The sequence below is a fragment of the Gorilla gorilla genome, chromosome 23 (genome assembly GCF_029281585.2).
Source record: "Gorilla gorilla gorilla isolate KB3781 chromosome 23, NHGRI_mGorGor1-v2.1_pri, whole genome shotgun sequence".
Lineage (NCBI taxonomy): Eukaryota > Metazoa > Chordata > Mammalia > Primates > Hominidae > Gorilla > Gorilla gorilla.
The window spans coordinates 34,732,819-34,751,442 of record NC_086018.1 but is presented as its reverse complement, the minus strand read 5'-3'; the positions used below and the strand labels follow the sequence as shown (position 1 = coordinate 34,751,442).

Here is an 18,624-nt window from a genome sequence, read left to right as displayed (position 1 = left end):
CTGGAAGGGCGGCATGGGTGTTCCACGGAGGGCTCCTAGAAGGACCCACATGGAGTGGAGTCATGTGAACAGCCAGCCAGGTACTGACAAAGGGAGCTGTTTCCTACCTGGAAAAGGGTAGGGGGCCTTTTCCCCTGGCAGGGCTGGAGGGGAATGTGGCTGCCCCTTCCTGAGGAGACCCCAGCAATAGAGGAGGCTCAGCCCCAAAACGACCAGGTACCTCCCCCACCCCCTGCCACCACGGAGATAACAGATGGAACCAGACCCAGAGGAGGCCTGTGGAGAAGACACGCAGCTCCTCCCTGGCCCCTCTGTTCCAAGTTACTCCAGAGAGAGGAAGAAAAGATCTTGCTCCCCTCCCCACCCTTCTGGAAAAGAGATTTGAACAAACACTTTGGAAGCTTTGAGCTGGCCTGGCCTGCCTTTCAGTGACTAGGATGGTCTGAAACGTGTCGGGATCAGCCTGCTAGGAAGACCCAGCAGGAAGGGGACCTCTGCAGAGCTTGATGGAAAAAAGTAATTAGGAAAAAGTAAAATGGTTTTGTTTCAGAGCCCATGGATTTGAGATTCTCCAATAAACTGGTTCTACAAGTAAATAAATGATCAAGATAATTTCAGGCAGTGCAGATGACAAAATGGAGCTGAGATGGGTGTTGATTTGTGGGGTAAGTGGTTTGGGGGGATAGGAAGGACTATGAGAAGAAGGGACATTTGCACTGAGATTCAGCAAGAAGGTCAGCAAGTGCAAAGGCCCTGAGGCACGAACAAGCTTGGAACATGGAGGAACTTAAGGCCGGTGAAGACATACCCTGGTGTGTGCCGGGAAAGGAGAGGAAGGTGAGATAGGGAGGGGCCACAGTGGGAGGAATTTCTATTTTATTCCAAAGGCAACAGGAAGCCAGAGGTGGATGGACATCAGAGCTTTTTTTTTTTTTTTTTTTTGAGAGTCTCGTTCTGTCACCCAGGCTGGAGTGCAATGGTGCAATCTTGGCTCACCGCACCTCTGCCTCCCAGGTTCAAGCAATTCTCCTGCCTCAGCCTTCCGAGTAGCTGGGATTACAGACATGCACCACCACGCCTGGCTAATTTTTGTATTTTTTAGTAGGGATGGGGTTTCTCTATGTTGGCCAGGCTGGTCTTGAACACCTGTCCTCAGGTGATCCACCCACCTCTGCCTCCCAAAATGCTGGGATTATGGGCATGAGCCACCGCGCCCGGCCGGACATCAGAGATTTTATATCCTCACAGTGCCCGGCACTATTTGGGAACCTAACAAGTGGCTATTAATTACTTCACTTGCCTAAAGACCCCACTCTCAATGAGCAAACATTGACAAAATGCATGCTGCGTCTGCAGATTTTATTCCTGAATGAAGGCATTTGCTGAATGAATGCTTGAATCAAGCAGTTGCTGAGCACCTACTATGTGCCAATCCCTGTTCTATATCTTGGGAATTTGTCAGTGAGTAACACAAAAACGCCTCCCCTCAGGGTGCTTACGTTCAAGGGGGGTGAACGAGGTGTTTGATTGAATAGGTGAATTTTGCAGTCTGTTAGGTTGCAATAGAGCAGAGGCGTGCAGACGACATGCCAGGCTGGGGGCTGCAATATTAAACAGGGAAGTCGGGAAGACCTTCCTTGGAAGGTGATGTTTAAGCAGGATTTGAAGGTCATAGCACCTGGCACCCTCTAGTCATCATTGGCTCATCAGTGACCCCTCAGAGGTGGAGCTTGACCACTTTCTTTTCCTAGTGCCCAATGCTGGACCTCCGTAAAGTCCGATGAGTGTGGGAGGTGTGGATGGACACCAGAGATGCATACCCTGCCCTAGAATCACCTGCCATCCATAGAGGAGAAAAAGGAGCCGACTCTTGATTTCTAAACTCCAGTGGAACCCAAAAAGCATTGATCTTTCAAATCCTGAGGGAGGTTAGAGGAACCGCCCCTCTGTCTCCTTTAGGATCTCAGAAGAAGGTTCTGTTTGTTGTCCTCCACGATTCTCGCCTTCTGTAAGAGCGGTTTGGCCCGGGACCTGGCCTCTTGTCCTCTTCCATGGCTCTGGGCTGGCCATTCCGCAGCATCTTTTAGAGCTGCCTCTTGACATCACCTGATTCAGCCAGAGAGGGCGGGGAAGCCGAGGTGACTGGGAGGGTGGACACACTGTGGGGCCGGTCGTGTTTGGGGTGGGTGTTCAGAAACAGTTGCCCAGTTCCAAAGCACTGCCTCTGTGACACCCAGGCCCTTCCCTGCCGCATCCATTCAGATGTGGATGGGGTAGGAGAAGCCCGCCAGGCAGGTTTCCCTGGACGGTGTTTCTGCTGTGAAAGGAGCCCTGTAGTTTTCCGTATCTGGGAAACACGCATTGGATAGACCATCTTCTGGAAGGAGAGATGGGGGCAGGAGGCAACCTGCTTCCATGTCTATAAATAAAATGCATTCATTTTGGTGCTAAAATGTTGTGGTTTTAAAAATGGAATACTAAAAACTTCCTGGCCCAAGCTGGAGTGGCAAGAAGCACAGATTCAGTTGATCCCAGGATGGGAACTGAAATTTACACTAAGCCACATCTACTGGACGATTGGTGCCCATCCTGGAGATGTGGAAGGAAGCCTTTGGTTTTGCACCTGTGCTTCCCATTCCAGCATTCATCTCTGTCCAGGGTCCTGCCCTGCATTGGAGATCAGGGAGGACTGAGGAGGTGGCCTGGAGGAGCTCCAGGTCTGCTGCCTAGGAAGGGTTTCCAGGGACCTTGCAGGGAAATACCTGATGTTAGCCAGGGGAGAGAATTCCAGACAAAGGGAAGCATATGCAAAGGCCCTGAGGCATGAAGCTGGAGGCCCTCTTGGGGAACCGTGTGCATTGTAGGGTTTGGGGAGAGACGGGTGCCCAGCAGGTGAGGTCAGAGACAAGGATGAAGCAAGAACATGGAGCTCTTTGTACCCAGAGCAGAGGAGTTGGACTTTTTCCAGAAGGGAGTGGAGAGCCATTATCAGAAGTGACTCACCTGGATTTTTGCTTTGGAAAGATCAGCCTGGAGGAATTGGAGGGTGGAGTGGGAGAGAAGGTGCCTGGAGGTAAGGAGACCAAGAGCTGATGGGGACGAGGGGTAAGGTAGGACAAGGCTTGCACCATCTCCAGCATTTGCAAAACTTGGGGAAATGTATTTTCAGCCCCTTAGAGTTGTCCTCATTTCACACACCCATCCTTTTTGTTCAGAACACCAATTGATTTTTAAAGTGTGTTATCCTTTATTTACTTTAGAGACAGAAAACACAGAGAGAGTGACTTCTCCGGGTTGCAAATTGTCAGTGATGGAGCCAGGATTAAGAACTCGGGCTGGCCAGCCCTCTGTGGATCGTATGATGTTTATGTATCCGATGCCCGTTCACTCTTCTGCCCTGCCAGCAAACAGAGCTGATGAATATGAGGAGAACGGTAGCGAAGAGCTTGTTTCCATTCTAAAAAGGCAAGAAGCCTAGGAAGGCTCATTAGGAGAAAATATTGAACGGGCAGCTTTCGAGTTTCACCTGTGATCTGAGAGGGAAAGTGCATTTTCACCAAAGCCATTATGTAACTGGTTCCGGGGGGCAGAGAGGAGTGACCAGAGAAGAGAATGAGGGCAAGAGACCAGGAGAGCAAAGACAGGGTCACCATCTAGAGGGCAGGGGCTACATCTGAAATCCCCTGTAGACCCTCTGGATGCAGCCAAGGTTTAGAGGTTAGAGCACTGCCTTCATATCAGAAGAGTGGAATTAGGATTGCAGCGGTGTGTCCTTGGACAAAGTACTGATCCTCTCTGGCCCTCAATTTTCTTGTTTATGAAATGGGAATAATACCACTAACCTTACCAGTTTGTGTGGGTGGATGGAGATATATAAAACCTCCTTTTAGAAGGCATGATATATAGTAAACTAAACGTTCAGTGCCTTATAGGTGATTTCCAAATCATCTGTAGTAACTATGGCTTTTTTACAAGCATGGAAACAATGTGTGTTTATTTAAAAAAAAAAGAAACTATTACTAAAAAGCATAAAGAAGAAAGTAGAAAACATTCAAATCCTACCACTCAGAGATAGCCACCCATCACATTCAGGCGTGTGCACCTCCTCCCTTTCTCCTCTGCATGTAAAAATATGTACATATTTTGAAGCCAAAAACAAAATGTGATAATGCCATATATGAAATTTGGAACTTATCTCTTTTCATTTAACAATATCTGGTGGGTATTATTTCAGGTCAGAAAATATGATTTTAGGCCAGGTGCAGTGGCTCACGCCTGTAATCTCAACATTTTGGGAGGCCGAGGTGGGCGGATCACTTGAGGTCAGGAGTTCGAGATCAGCCTGGCCAACATGGTGAAACTCCATCTCTACTAAAAATATAAAAATTAGCCAGGCATGATGGTGGGCAGCTGTAATCCCAGCTACTCGGGAGGCTGAGGCAGGAGAATCTCTTGAACCCAGGATGGGGAGGTTACAGTGACCGAGACTCTGTCTCAAATATATATATGATATGATATATATCATATATATCACATATATATGATATATATCACATATATATCATATATCTATCTCATATATATCATATATATCTCATATATATCATATATATCATATATATCATATATATCAGATATATCATACATATCATATATATCATATATATACCATATATATCATATATGTCATATATATATCATATATATGATATATATGTGATTTTACATGGTCATTTTATTTCTTTTTAAATCGTGAGTATTGTAAAACCTACACAAAAACAGAACAGCATGATGAACACTCATTTACCTGACAGCCAGATTCGGAACTTCCAAGATCCTGCCACACTTGCTCTGTCCTGCTCCCCTGCCATGATGGTGGTGGTTACGATCGTTTAAACCAAATGCCAGCCCTCCAGTCACTGCCTCTAAACCAACCACAAAGCCATTATCACATCACATAAAATCAACAGTAATTCTTTAGGAGCATCTACTGTTCAGTCCACAGTCAAATTTCCCTGATTTACCCCCAAAGGTTCTTTTGCAGTTGGTTTATTACGTGACCCACGCATAATTATTTCCTGTTGAAGGACACCAGGTTTCCAGGTGGTCACTCAGGAAAACAGCCAAGGACAGTGTCCCCTTGCACATATCTGTGGACCCCTGTCCAATTATGTCTGCAGGACACACATTCCTAGAAAGGGACATTCCAAGTCAAAGTCTACGTACTTTTTAAAAAAAGCTTTTAATAGCATTTGCCCTCCAGATAAACTGTACCAGTTTACACTCCTACCAGTGGGGACTGGCACCCTGGACAGCTCTGGGTCATTAATGAAAAGAAATTAGAGAGAGAGAAGGCAGGTGGAGAGAAAAAGAGAGAAGGAAGAGAGGGCTGGAGTGAGAGGGAGCAGAGTGACACTGCAGAGCTCTGGGTGCCCCCTGGGTGCCAGCCTGCCCGAGCCAGAGAGGAGCTCAGAGAACCAAGGGTATCAACCAACCAGCGGCTGCACCAGATTAAGCCCTAAAGCAATGATTCAGTCGAGACTGAGAACAAAGCTGAAACAAAGACTCTTCGATCCATTCTAATTAGGAGCTGCCTTTCCAGAGAAATCAAGAGCAGGCTGCCACGGCTGAAAGCAAAAAAAGAAGGAAAAGAAAAAAACTGCTGCAACCCAGCTGTGCGCGAAGCTTGTCTGTTTTCTTAAAATCCCAAGAAAGAGCTGGTCTACTGTGCTCACAGTCCAGGGGGACCCTGTTGTTCTGAGGGTTGTAGGACCCCACTAGGAGCAAAGATCTCTACCACCAAAGGCCAGGGTGCGTTCAGCACTGGGACCTCGCTAAGGACAGGGAGAGGGCGGGAAGGAGACCCATGTGTGGGAGCAATGACCTTGCTGTGGCGGCTGCTGCAGCATTGTTTGTTTTTTTTGTTTGTTTTTATTTTGTTTTGTTTTTATTTTGTTTTGTTTTTGCTATAGCTAAAAACTAAAATTTATTTCAGGTTTGAGAAAAGCAAATAAAATTAAGATACATTTGAAGCATGGAACTACACACAAAAATGGAGAACAGGCTGGTTCTGGCCCTACAGCCTGTGCTAAGTTGGAGGTTCCCTCTTGGGTGGATGCCATGATGCATTGCTTACCTTCAATGTACCCTCTCCGGTTCACACTAGTATATTTATATGTTGATTACAAGTACCCAAAAAAGAACTAGTCCGTGGATAAAAATGACCTAATTTTCTTTTTCTTTTTTTTGAGATGAAGTCTCATTCTTGTTGCCCAGGCTGGAGTGCAATGGCGCAATCTTGGCTCACTGCAACCTCCACTTCCTGGGTTCAAGTGATTCGCCTGCCTCAGCCTTCCGAGTAGCTGGGATTACAGGTGCCTGCCACTATACCTGGATAATTTTTGTATTTTTAGTAGAGTTGGGGTTTCACCATGTTGGCCAGGCTGGTCTCGAACTCCTGACCTCAGGTGATCCACCCGCCTTGGCCTCCCAAAGTGCTGGGATTACAGGCGTGAGCCACTGCACCCAGCCCAAATGACCTAATCTTCAATTGGCCAAGCCATTCCAACAGTAAGCATCAAATACTCTGACATAAGGACTGTACTGAGTTCATAGTGCCAAGACCAGAAATCCCCTGGTCACCATATCATTTATCAGATGGCATTTAAATTAAAAGCAGACAGTCAAAATATCACATATACCCCCCCAAAATATGTACAACTATGATATATCCATTAAAAAATTGTTTAAGGCATGTACGCTCTAGATTATGGTGGGTTCTTGCAGTATGAAAGGAAGTTTTTAAGCAAAGAAGAAAGTTGCATGAACAAGTATCCTATTATTTTCAAAAAAATCAGCAGCTTATACATTGTATCTTGATTTTATTTCACATGGCAACTCTTTAAAGTGGCTGTTTGTGTCCCACTGCGCAAAAGAGGAAAGTGCACCCCAGACAGATGACATGACACCTGGCTGCTTCTTGTGACCTCGGGCTCCTTCTCGACATCTGCGAGTCTTTTTTGCCTCCTGGCTCATCGCCTCGTTGCAGATTCCAGCAGCAGCAACCTTGCCCAGGGGCAAGCTGAATGCAAGGTACAAGCAGGGGCTTAACCCCTGTGAGCCCCACTGTGCTCCCAGAATCTCCCCCAAAGCCTCTTCTAGCGTGTTTCCTCTCACTCAACCTTCACAGCCACCCCAGGAAGCCAAGGCAACTGTTTAACGTTACGGCTGAGGGCGCAATGGGCCCATGACCTGCGTTCCCCAGTGCAGGCTCCTAGGGATGCTACAGCTACCGTCAGACTCTGTGAATCTCAGGAAACCTCCAGACGAAGGTCAGGCCCTTCCCAACCACCTCCCTGCAGGTGCTTGCTGATCTCAGGGGCAGAAGGTGGTGACGGTCGAGAAGCAACGTGGGGCGGTTTCACCTGCACGCGGCACCCAAGGCTTTGGAATCACACAGCCTCTGGGTGCGAGTCTTTGCTCAGCTCCACCTCACTGAGTGGCCTTGGACAAGTCACGTCACCTCTCTGGGCCCTAACATCACCTACTTCAGATGTTTGCTGAGGGTTCACAGCCTGGCGAAAGCTGCAGACCCCCCAGCCCCTGCTGAGTGGAGCACTCGCCGCTCACCCTATTGTTTCAGTTGTTGCTGCTGCTGCTGTCACCCTATCCTGGATAATCCCAGGGGGTGGAGTCTGCTGCCCTCCACCCTTCGTCCAAAGGAGCTCTGGGACTGGGAGGCCTGGGTCCCCGGTGAGTGACCCGTGGGAAGAGTGGCCTGCCATGGCCCCAGAGAGGACTGGAGAGAGGCCCAGCAGGGGCTAGGAGGCCTGAGCCCTGTCGGTCTCTTGCCCTGGCTGAGAGCGCCTTTGCCTTGGGGCCTCTGGCATGACACGAGTGGGCTAGCAATCCCTGGAGTCCTCACGTCTCTCACTTCTTTGGGTTTCCACGCACAGCGTGCAGGCAAGAAGCGTTTAAGGAGCAGCCTCGACACAGAGCCCCTGTGTCTCAACAGGCCCTGGCTTTTTGACCACCAGCCACCGGCCAGGCCCCGCTGTAGGTGCAGGGGCTTAAGAGCTGGACAGGGCAGATGAGCCTCCTACTCCTTGCTCCATGGAGCACACAAGCTGGTGAGAGAGAGAGACAATAAGTCAGTTTGCAATCCCGTAGAAAACCACAGGTTGTAAAAATCAATGGAAAGAAAAGACCAGAACCCTCTGTACAAGACTCCAAAGGAGTCTTAGCAGGGAGGAGGTGTCCAGCAGCAGCCTCTCTGTGGAGACATGAAGGAGCAGGAGTCAGGCAGTGAACGGGGAGTTGTATATCAGCCAGAGGAAATAGCATGTTTGAGGGTCCTGCGGCAGAGGAGGTTGGCCCACAAAAGGCCAGAACTCCTGGGCACTGAGTCAAGGAAGCACGGGGAAAAGAGGTTTCCAGCCGAGCGCAGTGGCGCACACCTGTAATCCCAGCACTTTGGGAGGCTGAGGCGGGTGGATCACTGGAGGTCAAGAGTTCAAGACCAACTTGGCCAACATGGTGAAACTCCAACTCTACTAAAAACACAAAAATTAGTTGGGAGCGGTGGTGGGCATCTGTAATCCTAGCTACTTGGGAAGCTGAGGCAGGAGAATTGCTTGAACCTGGGAGGTGGAGATTGCAGTGAGCCGGAATTACGCCACTGCAGTCCAGCCTGGGTGACAGGGTAAGACTCCATCTCAAAAAATAAAATAAATAAAATAAAATAATAAAATAAATAAGAAAAGGCATCAGAAGCCCAGCCAGGGCTTGGGAGTTACCTGACGTGCAGGGGGAGGCCACTGAAGGGTGTTGGTTGAGGGAGGGGGTGATGTAATTTTGGAGTTGGAGTTAAGGGATTGGGTGTCCTCACGGTTTCCCTCATTCATGCCTTCACTCATGAGACAGTTACAGAGCACCAAGGCTCAGCGAGGTGCAGGACTGGCCTGGGGCACGGGGTGAGGGGAACCTGTGCTGTCTGACCCCCCAGCAGCCTCTCCAGGGCCTCCTCGGCTGGGCTGATAGACCTGTGTTTTAGCTTGAACCTGTGTCCACCACCCTTCAGGGAGGACCCCACACACGCCTTGGCCGGCGTGTGATGGGCACTCCCAGGAGACATGTGGTGTGAGCCAGGGTCGGATTGGAACTCAGGATGGGAACAGCGCCTGCACAAGGAGAACGTCCATAAACAGCTGCAAAAGACCGAAAGGGAGGGGTGGAGGAGGGAGGCGGGCTTCACTGGAGTCCTGGCTCCACCATTGCTGTTGTTATGACCCTGCCACTCCCTGGGGGCTCACTCCTTCTGGAAAATGGTAGGTTAGAAAAGACCAGTGATTCTCTCTCTCTTCTGCTTTTTTTTTTTTTAAAGAGACCAAGTCTCGCTATATTGCCCAGGCTGGTCTTGAACGCCTGGCCTCAAGCAGTCCTCCTGCCTCAGCCTCCCGAGTAGCTGAGATCACAGGTGCATGCCACTGCGCCCGGCTTGACATTGATTCTATGATAACAGCAGCCCGTGGAACGGTGGAAGCAGCCACACCCACTTGGGGATTACCTTGGGCGAGTCTATTGGAACCTCAGCTTTCCCATCTGTAAAATGGGATGGTTGTTCCTCCCTTGCTGGGCCACTGTGAAGGTGAGACGTGCTGTAGGAGCATGCTGAGCACACAGTGGGGGCCTGGCCAGGGCAGCTGTTCTCACTGCATTTCAGAGGGGGTGGCTACAGCAGTCCCCAGCCTGCAGCAGGAGCTCTCAGCAGAGCCCCCTTCTCTGTCCTCACCCTTCTGGAGTTGCCACATGTTCCCTTCTCTTGCAGGCTCTGGGACTGCCAACTCCCGAGAGAGTGGCAGACACCAGGATATGGCGGTGTTGCCCAGGGCTGAGCCTTGAGGTAAAGTAGGGATCCCACTCCTCCCCCACACAGCATGGGCAGCCTTGGGGCCTCATGCAAGACGGGCACGGCACCAGCCCCTACCGGGTTGCAAAAGCAGTGCAAAGGCCCAAAGAAAGGTGAGTGATGGAGGGAGAGAGAGCCACGTGGGTCAGGGGGGCTCCAAGATCCCTGGACTGCCAGTGCTGGGTGGAGCGGGGAGATGACTTCACCTACCCAAACCTCGAATCACATGGATGGGAAGATACAGGCCCAAGCTGTCCCAGTGCACAACCCTCGCAGCTCACACACTGTGTCAGCTTCCCTTCTCTCCCTCCCTTCCTTGTGCAGGGCAGGGCTACTTTAGGGCTGAGGCAGGGAGGCTCAGAGAGGTGCAGAGACTTGCCCCAGCCACACGGCTGGCAGTGCGCCTCTGATCAGCACTTCCTCTGTGCCAGGCTTCCACCTCCTTCATCTTCTTTAATCCTTGCAACAACCTTTCAAGGTGGGAGTGATTTGTTTTTTGTTTTGTGTGTGTGTGTGTGTGTGTGTTTTTTTTTTTTTTTTTTCCAGACAGAGTCTTGCTCTGTCGCCCAGGCTGGAGTGCAGTGGCGCAATCTCCGCTCACTACAACCTCCACCTCCTGGGTTCAAGTGATTCTCCTGCCTCAACTTCCTGAGTAGCTGGGACTACAGGCACATGCCACTGCGCCCGGCTAATTTTTGTACTTTTAGTAGAGACGGGGTTTCACCGTGTTAGGGTCTCGAACTCCTGACTTGAGGTGATCCGCCCGCCTCGGCCTCCCAAAGTACTGGGATTACAGGTGTGAGCCACCGCACCCGGCCGGTGGGAGTGATTTTGCCCATTTTACAGATGAGGAAGCTGAGGCTCAGAAAGGTGAAGCTGATTACTCCACATGCAGGGAGTGGGACTCGCATAGAACCTTTATTCATTTGCTCACAAAGAAGCAGCTCAAGCAGACAAGCAGGTGCCCGGGAAGGACCCTGCGGCTGGGGATGCTGGAGGAAAGGCCTGCAAAGAAACTGCTGTCCTTCAGGGCCTGTCCCAGGGTAAAAGGAAGACCCAGGTCATAAACACTGTGAATCGGGGGAGCTGGAACCCCTAGCCTGGAGGGTTGGAGAAAAAGTCCCCCAAGAAGGGTGGAGGGAGGGCTTCTGAAGTGGGGCAAGGGGCCAGTAATAACCCAAGGAAGCAGCTACTGAAGACCAGGCACATAGTAAGCCCCCAGCAAATTCCAGTTCCCTTCTGCTCCTCCCTAGGGACACCAGTCCTGCCGACACCTCAAGCCACACACTCAGGGGCTCAACGTGCAGTCAGGAGCTCCCCGAGGTGACTGCAGGGTGGCCAATGCCCCTTGCCACTCTCCTACCACTTTCCCCCACTCCAGTCCTGCCTCAGCTGCACCAGAGCCCCCAGGATCCGTGTCCCCTGCACCCTACATGACTGGACGCCTGGGTCATATCACACCACAGTTTGCCACACCTGACTGCACGGTGCCCCTGGCCAGCCAAGCTGGTCAACACCTCCAGGACAGCGGCCAAGGCAGTGGAACCCAGCAGACGTGGAGGAGAAGGTGGGACCAGCAGACCCTCCTGACCCTGTTCTGATCGCACTCACTTACAAGGCCATCTGCTCAGCAGCGCGGCGAGCTCAGGGCACTGGGGCAGACAGTGGCACTCACCCAGCCACGTGCTCGCCTCTGGGGCCTGGCCGGCTGCTGGTCAGGAGGTCTGGCTGGCCTTCTTGCTGCAACTCCCAGCCTGGCCAGGCTGCAGGGGTGCCTGGCTCCTCAGCCCACACCGTCCCCAGGCCAGAGACCCTGAGGTGGGAGTATGGAGGGTCTCCGTGACCTAAGAGGAAGGGGAAGGGGTTTGGGGAGGGGAGGGACAGAGGCAGGCAGTGCATGTCCTCCTTAGGACACACACTGTGCCCTGGTCTGCATGTGGAGACCCCAGGGCTCTGGAGATCACGAAGAGCTCAGTGGCCCCTGCCCGGCAGGTCCCCAGGGCCCGCTAGAATGACCACCGAAGCCTCCTAATCACCTCCTTACATCTGCTTGGACCCTTTTAATCCAGGTTCGCCTAGGTCTCCAGGGTGCCTGTGTTCTCATGTCATAACGTGTCACCCTGCCTGTCTAAAGCCTTCAGAGGTCTCCTGTGCCCCTAGTTAGTGACCCAAATCCTTGCCCTGGTGTGCACGCACCTCACCAGCCTCATCTTGCCTCACTCCCCCCACCGCCATCCCCCGGCTGTCTGTGTCACACACACACACACACACACACACACACACACACACACACATTTTTGGCACTTTCATTTCAAAGACCTTCCTTCAGTTTTGTTTTTCCTGGCTACTCTGCGTTAACTTCTTTGCGCCTCAGTTCCTTCATCCAGCAAATGGGATACTTAGTAGTTTCTTAGTTTTGTTTCCTCCAAAGACAGACCCTGAGATAAGTGTTCAGGGACAAGTAGTTTCTTTTGGAGGTTGCCTCAAAAGTAGCATGGAGGGGTGGAGAAGTGAGACATGGATGGACCAAAAAAAGCCAACAAAGTGTGCACTGCTCTGGGGGTACCCCTGCAAGCAACAGGGCCTCTATCACCTGAGGGCCTCTGAGAGGCAGCATTAGCAGGAGACACCTCAGACCTGCCAGCCGTGGGGCAAGGAAGCTGGGGTATTTACACTCCAGCTCCCATCCGTCATTGGTGAGGGGAAGCAACAACTCCCAGCACTCCCATCCCGAGCCTCTCAGGCCTGCAGAGTGACCCAAGATGCTGGCAGCAAGCAGAGAACTGTCTTCAGGGTGCCCCTGGGGTGGGCTGAAGGAACATGGGCAGGACATTAATAGCCTCTGCTTTTGTTAGCTTCGCTCTCAACAGTGCTGTGCAAATTATAGTGCTTACCACGCTGTCTGGCACCTAGTAAGTATTCACTGAGCCTCAGCTAGATTATAATTAATAATAATAAGGCCCTGTGATGATTAAGGATAAAGTCATTATGTTTCCTCCCACCTCAGGGCCCTTGCCCAGGCTGTTCCCCCTGCCTGTCCCTCCTCTGCCCAGCTTCTCTCCACCTGGTGAATGAGTTATTCTTCAGCTCACAGCCTAAATGTCACCTCTTCCGGGAAGCATTCCTGGCACCACTGGTTTAAATCAGGTCCCTCCCGCTTAGATGTGCTCAGAGCTCTGACTCTGCCCCTTTTCTTTTTCTTTTTCTTTCTTTCTTTTTTTTTTTTTTTTTTTTTTTTTTGTGAGACAGAGTCTCGCTCTGTCGCCCAGGCTGGAGTGCAGTGGCGAAATCTTGGCTCACTGCAACCTCCGCCTCCCGGGTTCAAGCAATTCTCCTGCCTCAGCCTCTCAAATAGCTGGGGTTACAGTCGCCTGCCACCAAGCCCGGCTAATTTTTGTAGTTTTAGTAGAGACGGAGTTTCACCATGTTGGTTAGGCTGGTCTCAAACTCCTGACCTCAAGTGATCTGCCCGCCTCGGCCTCCCAAAGTGCTGGGATTACAGGCGTGAGCCACCGCACCTGGCCTCTGCCCCTTTTCTCTCGGAGCATTTCATCATCGCAGTTGCCACATTTCCATGGCTGGCTGTGATGATTTGCTTGTTGCCTGTCTCTCCTGCTGGACCAGGAGCTCCATGAGGGCACAGGCTAAGTCTGTTTTGTTAACGAAGACGTGTCTGGGGAGGAGCCCAGCGTCAGCATGCAGGGAGAGCTGGACCAGGCACTGGTGGAGTGGAGAGAGAGGAATCTGAGGATCAGTGAGGGAACAGGCACAAACTGAAAAGAACACAAAGAGGTGAATTCTAGACTACAGCCATTGTGAACTAAGTAGCTTAAAAAAAAAATTTACCCCCATCTCAGGGGTTTCACTCTGTCACCCAGGCTGGAGTGCATTGGTATGATCTCGGCTCACCGTAGTTTCAACCTCCTGGGCTTAGGTGACCCTCTCACCTCAGCCTCTCGAGTAGCTGGGACTACAGGCATGTGCCATCACACCCAGCCAATTTTTTGTATTTTCGTAGAGATGGGGTTTTGCCATGTTGCCCAGGCTGGTCTCAAACTCCTGGACTCAAGTGATCTGCCTGCCTCAGCCTCCCACAGTGTTGGGATTACAGGCGTGAGCCACCACGATCAGCCTAAGTAGCTATTTACGATGTAAATGGACAGACAAGGCTATGTGTCTGTGGGACCTACTTCATTTTCCTCCTGAGCATCCGGGAAGACTACATTTCCCAGCCTCCTTGTAGCCTGCTGGTGTCACGTGACCATCTGTGACCAATGGAGTGTGGGAGGAAGTGATGTGCAGCATCACTCCCAAAGGACCCTCCACACACTCTCTTTCCAGACTTACCAACCCCAGAGCAAGTATCAGCACACCTCTTCTGTAAACACTCGAGGGCAAATATTCTGTTTTCTGGGCCACACAGTCTCTGTCGCAGCTACTCAACTCTACCATCGAAGTGCTAAAGCAGCCCGTGTAACTGAATGAGTGAGGCTGAGTCTCAATAAAACTTTATTTACAAAAACAGGTCATTGTTTGCAAACTTCTGTGCTACAGGATGGTGGGGCCACTGGACAGAAGGAACATGAGCCCCCATGTAACTGGGGAGCAAAGCCCACCTGCCTCACCACAGCCAACTCTCATTCAACTGAGTGAGAACTAAAACTCTTGTTGTGTTAAGACACTGAGGCATTTGGCATTGTTGTTATAACCATTAGAATATCCCAACTCATATGGAATGTCACAGAGGAGGTGACAGTCATCTTGGGCCTTGACAGATAAGTAAGTCACGCTCCAGGTGGACAAGATGAGGAAGGGCATTCTCAGGGAAGATGGAACCCATGTGATCCAACCGATTGAAGGGTGGAGTGGAGTGTGGACGATATCAGAGGGCTTGTGCTACAAAACGACATAAACAGTGGTTATAAGGGAATGGAAGTAGGAACCAAATGTGTGAAGGACAAAACAAGGGAGAGAGGGATGGAAAGGGATCGTGCACTTGGCTGCCTCTGTCTCCTAATGCACCTTGCATTGCCTACCATTTCTGTGTCTTCATCCATGTGGCACCCCTGCCTGCCATGCCCTCCCTTCTTCTACCTGCTCAAGTCCCATCCTTCCTTCAGGACTTGATGAAATCACTGCTGGCTCCATGTGCAGAGAAGCGACAGGACCTTCAGCAAGAGTGCAGGCTTTGAGGCCAAATGGTGCTGTGTTCAAATCCTGCTCTGTCAATAAGAGAAGCTAAAAAATGAACTATTAAATATAAAGGAACCAAGACTTCCTTGGCTTGAAAACTTTCTTCCTTCCCAAAATAAGAAATGACTTCCAGGCAAAGATTAAAGCCAGGGTCATTAATAGGAAAATAGTTTAAAGATGAATCCAAGGACATAACTATAAAGCCTTTTATTAAGACCTTAGAAAGATTTAAGGTGGTACCTCATAGACCTTTTCAAGCAGACAAAGGCCTTCTAAGGATCTTAACAGCATACGTTGAAGACCCTTTCTGTTAAATAATAGAGCTTCTAAGAATCATAAAGGCAGCCTTGCCAAGAGCCCAAGGTGAAAAAGAGATTTGTGGATATGGCTTTTGTCTAATGGAAGGGATTATAAATTGACTCATAAGATAAGAAACCTACACAATTTTTAAAGGGCCTGTTTTGGCTTTGAATTAAAGGGTTAGAGAGGGCACCAAATGAAAAGGGAGATTTTGGACCATAAAATCTCCATGGGCAGAGAGCAGGTTAAGAAAAACTGCTCAGCTGCAAACACTGGACATTTCTTACAGAAACACAAGGGTGGTCCAGAGGAAAGAACCAAGAGGCCAGAGTCAGGAGCCGTGTGGGGAATCTTTCCCAGGCAGTTGGACTGAGGACTATTCCAGGAACTGGCAATATGTGCCATAATAGTTCATTTTTTAGCTTCTCTTATTGACAGAGCAGGATTTGAACACAGTACTATTTGGCCTCAAAGCCTGCACTCTTGCTGATGGGTCCTGTTGCTTCTCTACACATGGAGCCAGCAGGGATTTCATCAAGTCCTGAAGGAAGGATGGGACTTGAGCAGGATGGATTTCAGAATTGCTCTGGACCAGTGACTCCCGTGTGTCTCCTGCTCCTCCGCTTTTAGTTTGGGGGTGCCTATGGTGTTAATAGTTTTCCTATGCCTGAACCACCATTGTGGAGTAGGAGGGGGAGGGCAGATAACTCATTTCTTTGGCTCACAATTCTTCCTATTGAATGAAGTGGCACTCAAGGAGCTGTACCCAAGAAATGCCACCTGAGGAGATGCATTCCCACCTGCACCTGGCTGGCTCCTGGCCTTTGAGCGGCTGCTATACAGATCTCAAGGGAAAGGAATGAATAGGTTTTGCATGTGGGGCATGTATCCCTCTGCTAGGACTGCCATAGCAAAATTCTACAGCCTGGGTGGCTAAACCAACACGAATTTATTCTCTTGCTGTTCTGGAGGCTGGAAGTCCAAGATCAAGGTGTCAGCAGGGTTGGTTTCTTCTGAGGTCTCTCTCCGGCTTAGAGTTGACTGCTTCCTCCCTGTGTCTTCCCACAGTCTTGCTTCTGTGTGTGTCTGTGTCCCAGTCTTTTTTAATAAGGACAACAGTCATATTGGATTAGGGCCCATGATAACGACCTCATTGTCATTTAATCACCTGTTTAATGAACCTGTCTTCAAATACAGTCACATTCTAAGGTACTGGAATTAGGGCTCCAACATATGAATTTTTGGGGAGACAGAGTTCAGCTCATAATAGGGGTGGGTATGAATCATCATGAATAGCTGTGGCCAGAAGGCAAATTGCAGCAGATGGTATTTTCCAAAGATGCTCCCACATACTCATCCTGCAAGTGACCCTGCCACTCCTCCATCAAGAGGTGGGGTCTGTGTCCCCTCCCCTTCAACCTGGATGGATCTCTATGACTGCCTGAGAGCAGAGCAGTACTCCCAAGAGAATACAACTGCAGCGACGCTATGTGACTTCTGACAGTAGGTCAGAAAAGGCACCACAGCCCCTTAGAACCCAGTCACCATGCAGTAAGGGACCCCAGAACACATGGTGATGGGCACATAGGAGTTTCAGCTGCCAGCTCCAGGTGAGCTCCCAGCCACCAGACACATGAGGGAGGAGGCCTTCAAACCAGCTTCAGCCCCAGCCCCTAGCCCTCAGCCCCCATCTAACTGTGACTGAGTGAAAGACCCTGGCGAGAACTACATGGCTGAGCTCAGTCAACCCCCCCATGCGTGAGAGATGTAATCACAAATGATTGGTGTTGGTTTGCACCCAGTAAGTTTGGGGTGGTTTGCAATGCAGCAAGAATAACTGATACACTGGAGGGGTGAATATGAGCCAAAAAGAAGGAAGGAGGCAAAGATGGGAGGAAAGAAGAACTCTAAGTGTTGCAGGTCAGGGACTTTGTCTTATTCACTGGAGTCCTGGCACATACTAAGTACTCAGTGAAACCTTGTTGAATAGTGAATTAGTGAAGGGAGATAGAGGGATGGCAATTTTGAGTGCACTGAGTTTTTTTTACTGCACACTTGGAGACAAAATGTCCAAATGTGCATTTGTCCAAATGTGCATCTCCAGGATGGACCCAGGAGAGACTATACATTCCCAGACAGAACCCTTGGCTGTCCAAGAGCCTCTGAGGGCACAGTTGAAGAAGAGAGACAATGGAGTCAATGGGTTTGACCTGGGCCTTAGGGGAACAGTTTGCTCCTGAGCAACCAGCAGCCACCCTCCTAGGACTGAAAACTCCCAGCAGGGCAGGGCAGGGCAGAGCAGAGCAGGACAGGGCAGAGCAGGGCAGGGCAGAGCAGGGCAGGGCAGGTGTGGAGTCTGGAAAAGAACTTGCCTCAAAGCCGGGCCTCTGAGGGCTGGACATGCCTGGCCCAAGGCAAGAACACCAACCAGTTTTCAAGGGCTGGTCCAGTCGTCATCCAACCGCCCCCACCCCCAGCTGTCACTTGGGTCTGCCTTGAATTGCTTTCTGTCTTACCCGTCAGCCCTTCCTTCCCAACTCTCCAGCCTTCAGCCTTGGTATATTCCTGGGTTGTTTCACTTCCTCTGCTTCTATTTTCGGCAAACAGCACAATCTCATTTAGGGGGCAGGCAGAAGAATCGGTTTTATTTGCTTTTCATTTATTTTCTTCCTTTCATCCCATTCTTCTCCTTTTAACGAATTTCCTTCCAGGACTCTTTAATGTTCTTTATAAGGCTTCCACTGTTCTTGTTAGAATTCTAGTCCCGCTCCCCAATATCTCCCCTGGGCTCTTTTGCTAATTTTTCTTCTCTCCGTGTGTTGCTCTCATTCCTCTTCTTTGCCACCTTGTCCCTCTCTTTCTCATCTCATCTGCCCTCATGCCTTCAAGTTCTCGAGTATCTGCCTTACCCCCTTCCCCTCCACAAATTCCTCCCTCCTTTTTACCTCCTTCTCTCTGCTTCTCCTCCTCAAACTGGGTTGTGAATGTTGTCCTCCTCGGAGCAGGACACACTGTAAGGCTGAGGCTCCCCGAGGGCCAGGTTGTGATCATTTTATTTTTACAGCGTCCTTGGATAGATGGAAGTGCTTGTGCAGGGTGGGATTTGATGCTGGCTGGGAGGGGACCAAGACGGCGAATAGCACTTGTGATTAATATAGGTCAGTTGTTGCAGTGTGTCCCAGTGGTCCCGGTGAGAGGAGAACCTTGTCATCTGGGGCCCAGTT

At 50.3% G+C, this 18,624-nt stretch overlaps 1 protein-coding gene across 1 annotated transcript in view; it reads right to left on the bottom strand.

The window, feature by feature from the left end:
- Positions 1 to 3,243: 3,243 nt before the first annotated feature.
- LOC129529433 (uncharacterized) overlaps positions 3,244 to 18,624 on the bottom strand; it is a 49,702-nt gene continuing 34,321 nt past the window's right edge. The window contains exons 6-7 of the mRNA XM_063704711.1: positions 4,808 to 4,925; positions 3,244 to 3,397 (exon numbers count right to left, since the gene is read on the bottom strand). The gene's annotated coding sequence lies outside the window, so the exon portion shown is untranslated. The remainder of the gene's footprint in view (positions 3,398 to 4,807; positions 4,926 to 18,624) is intronic.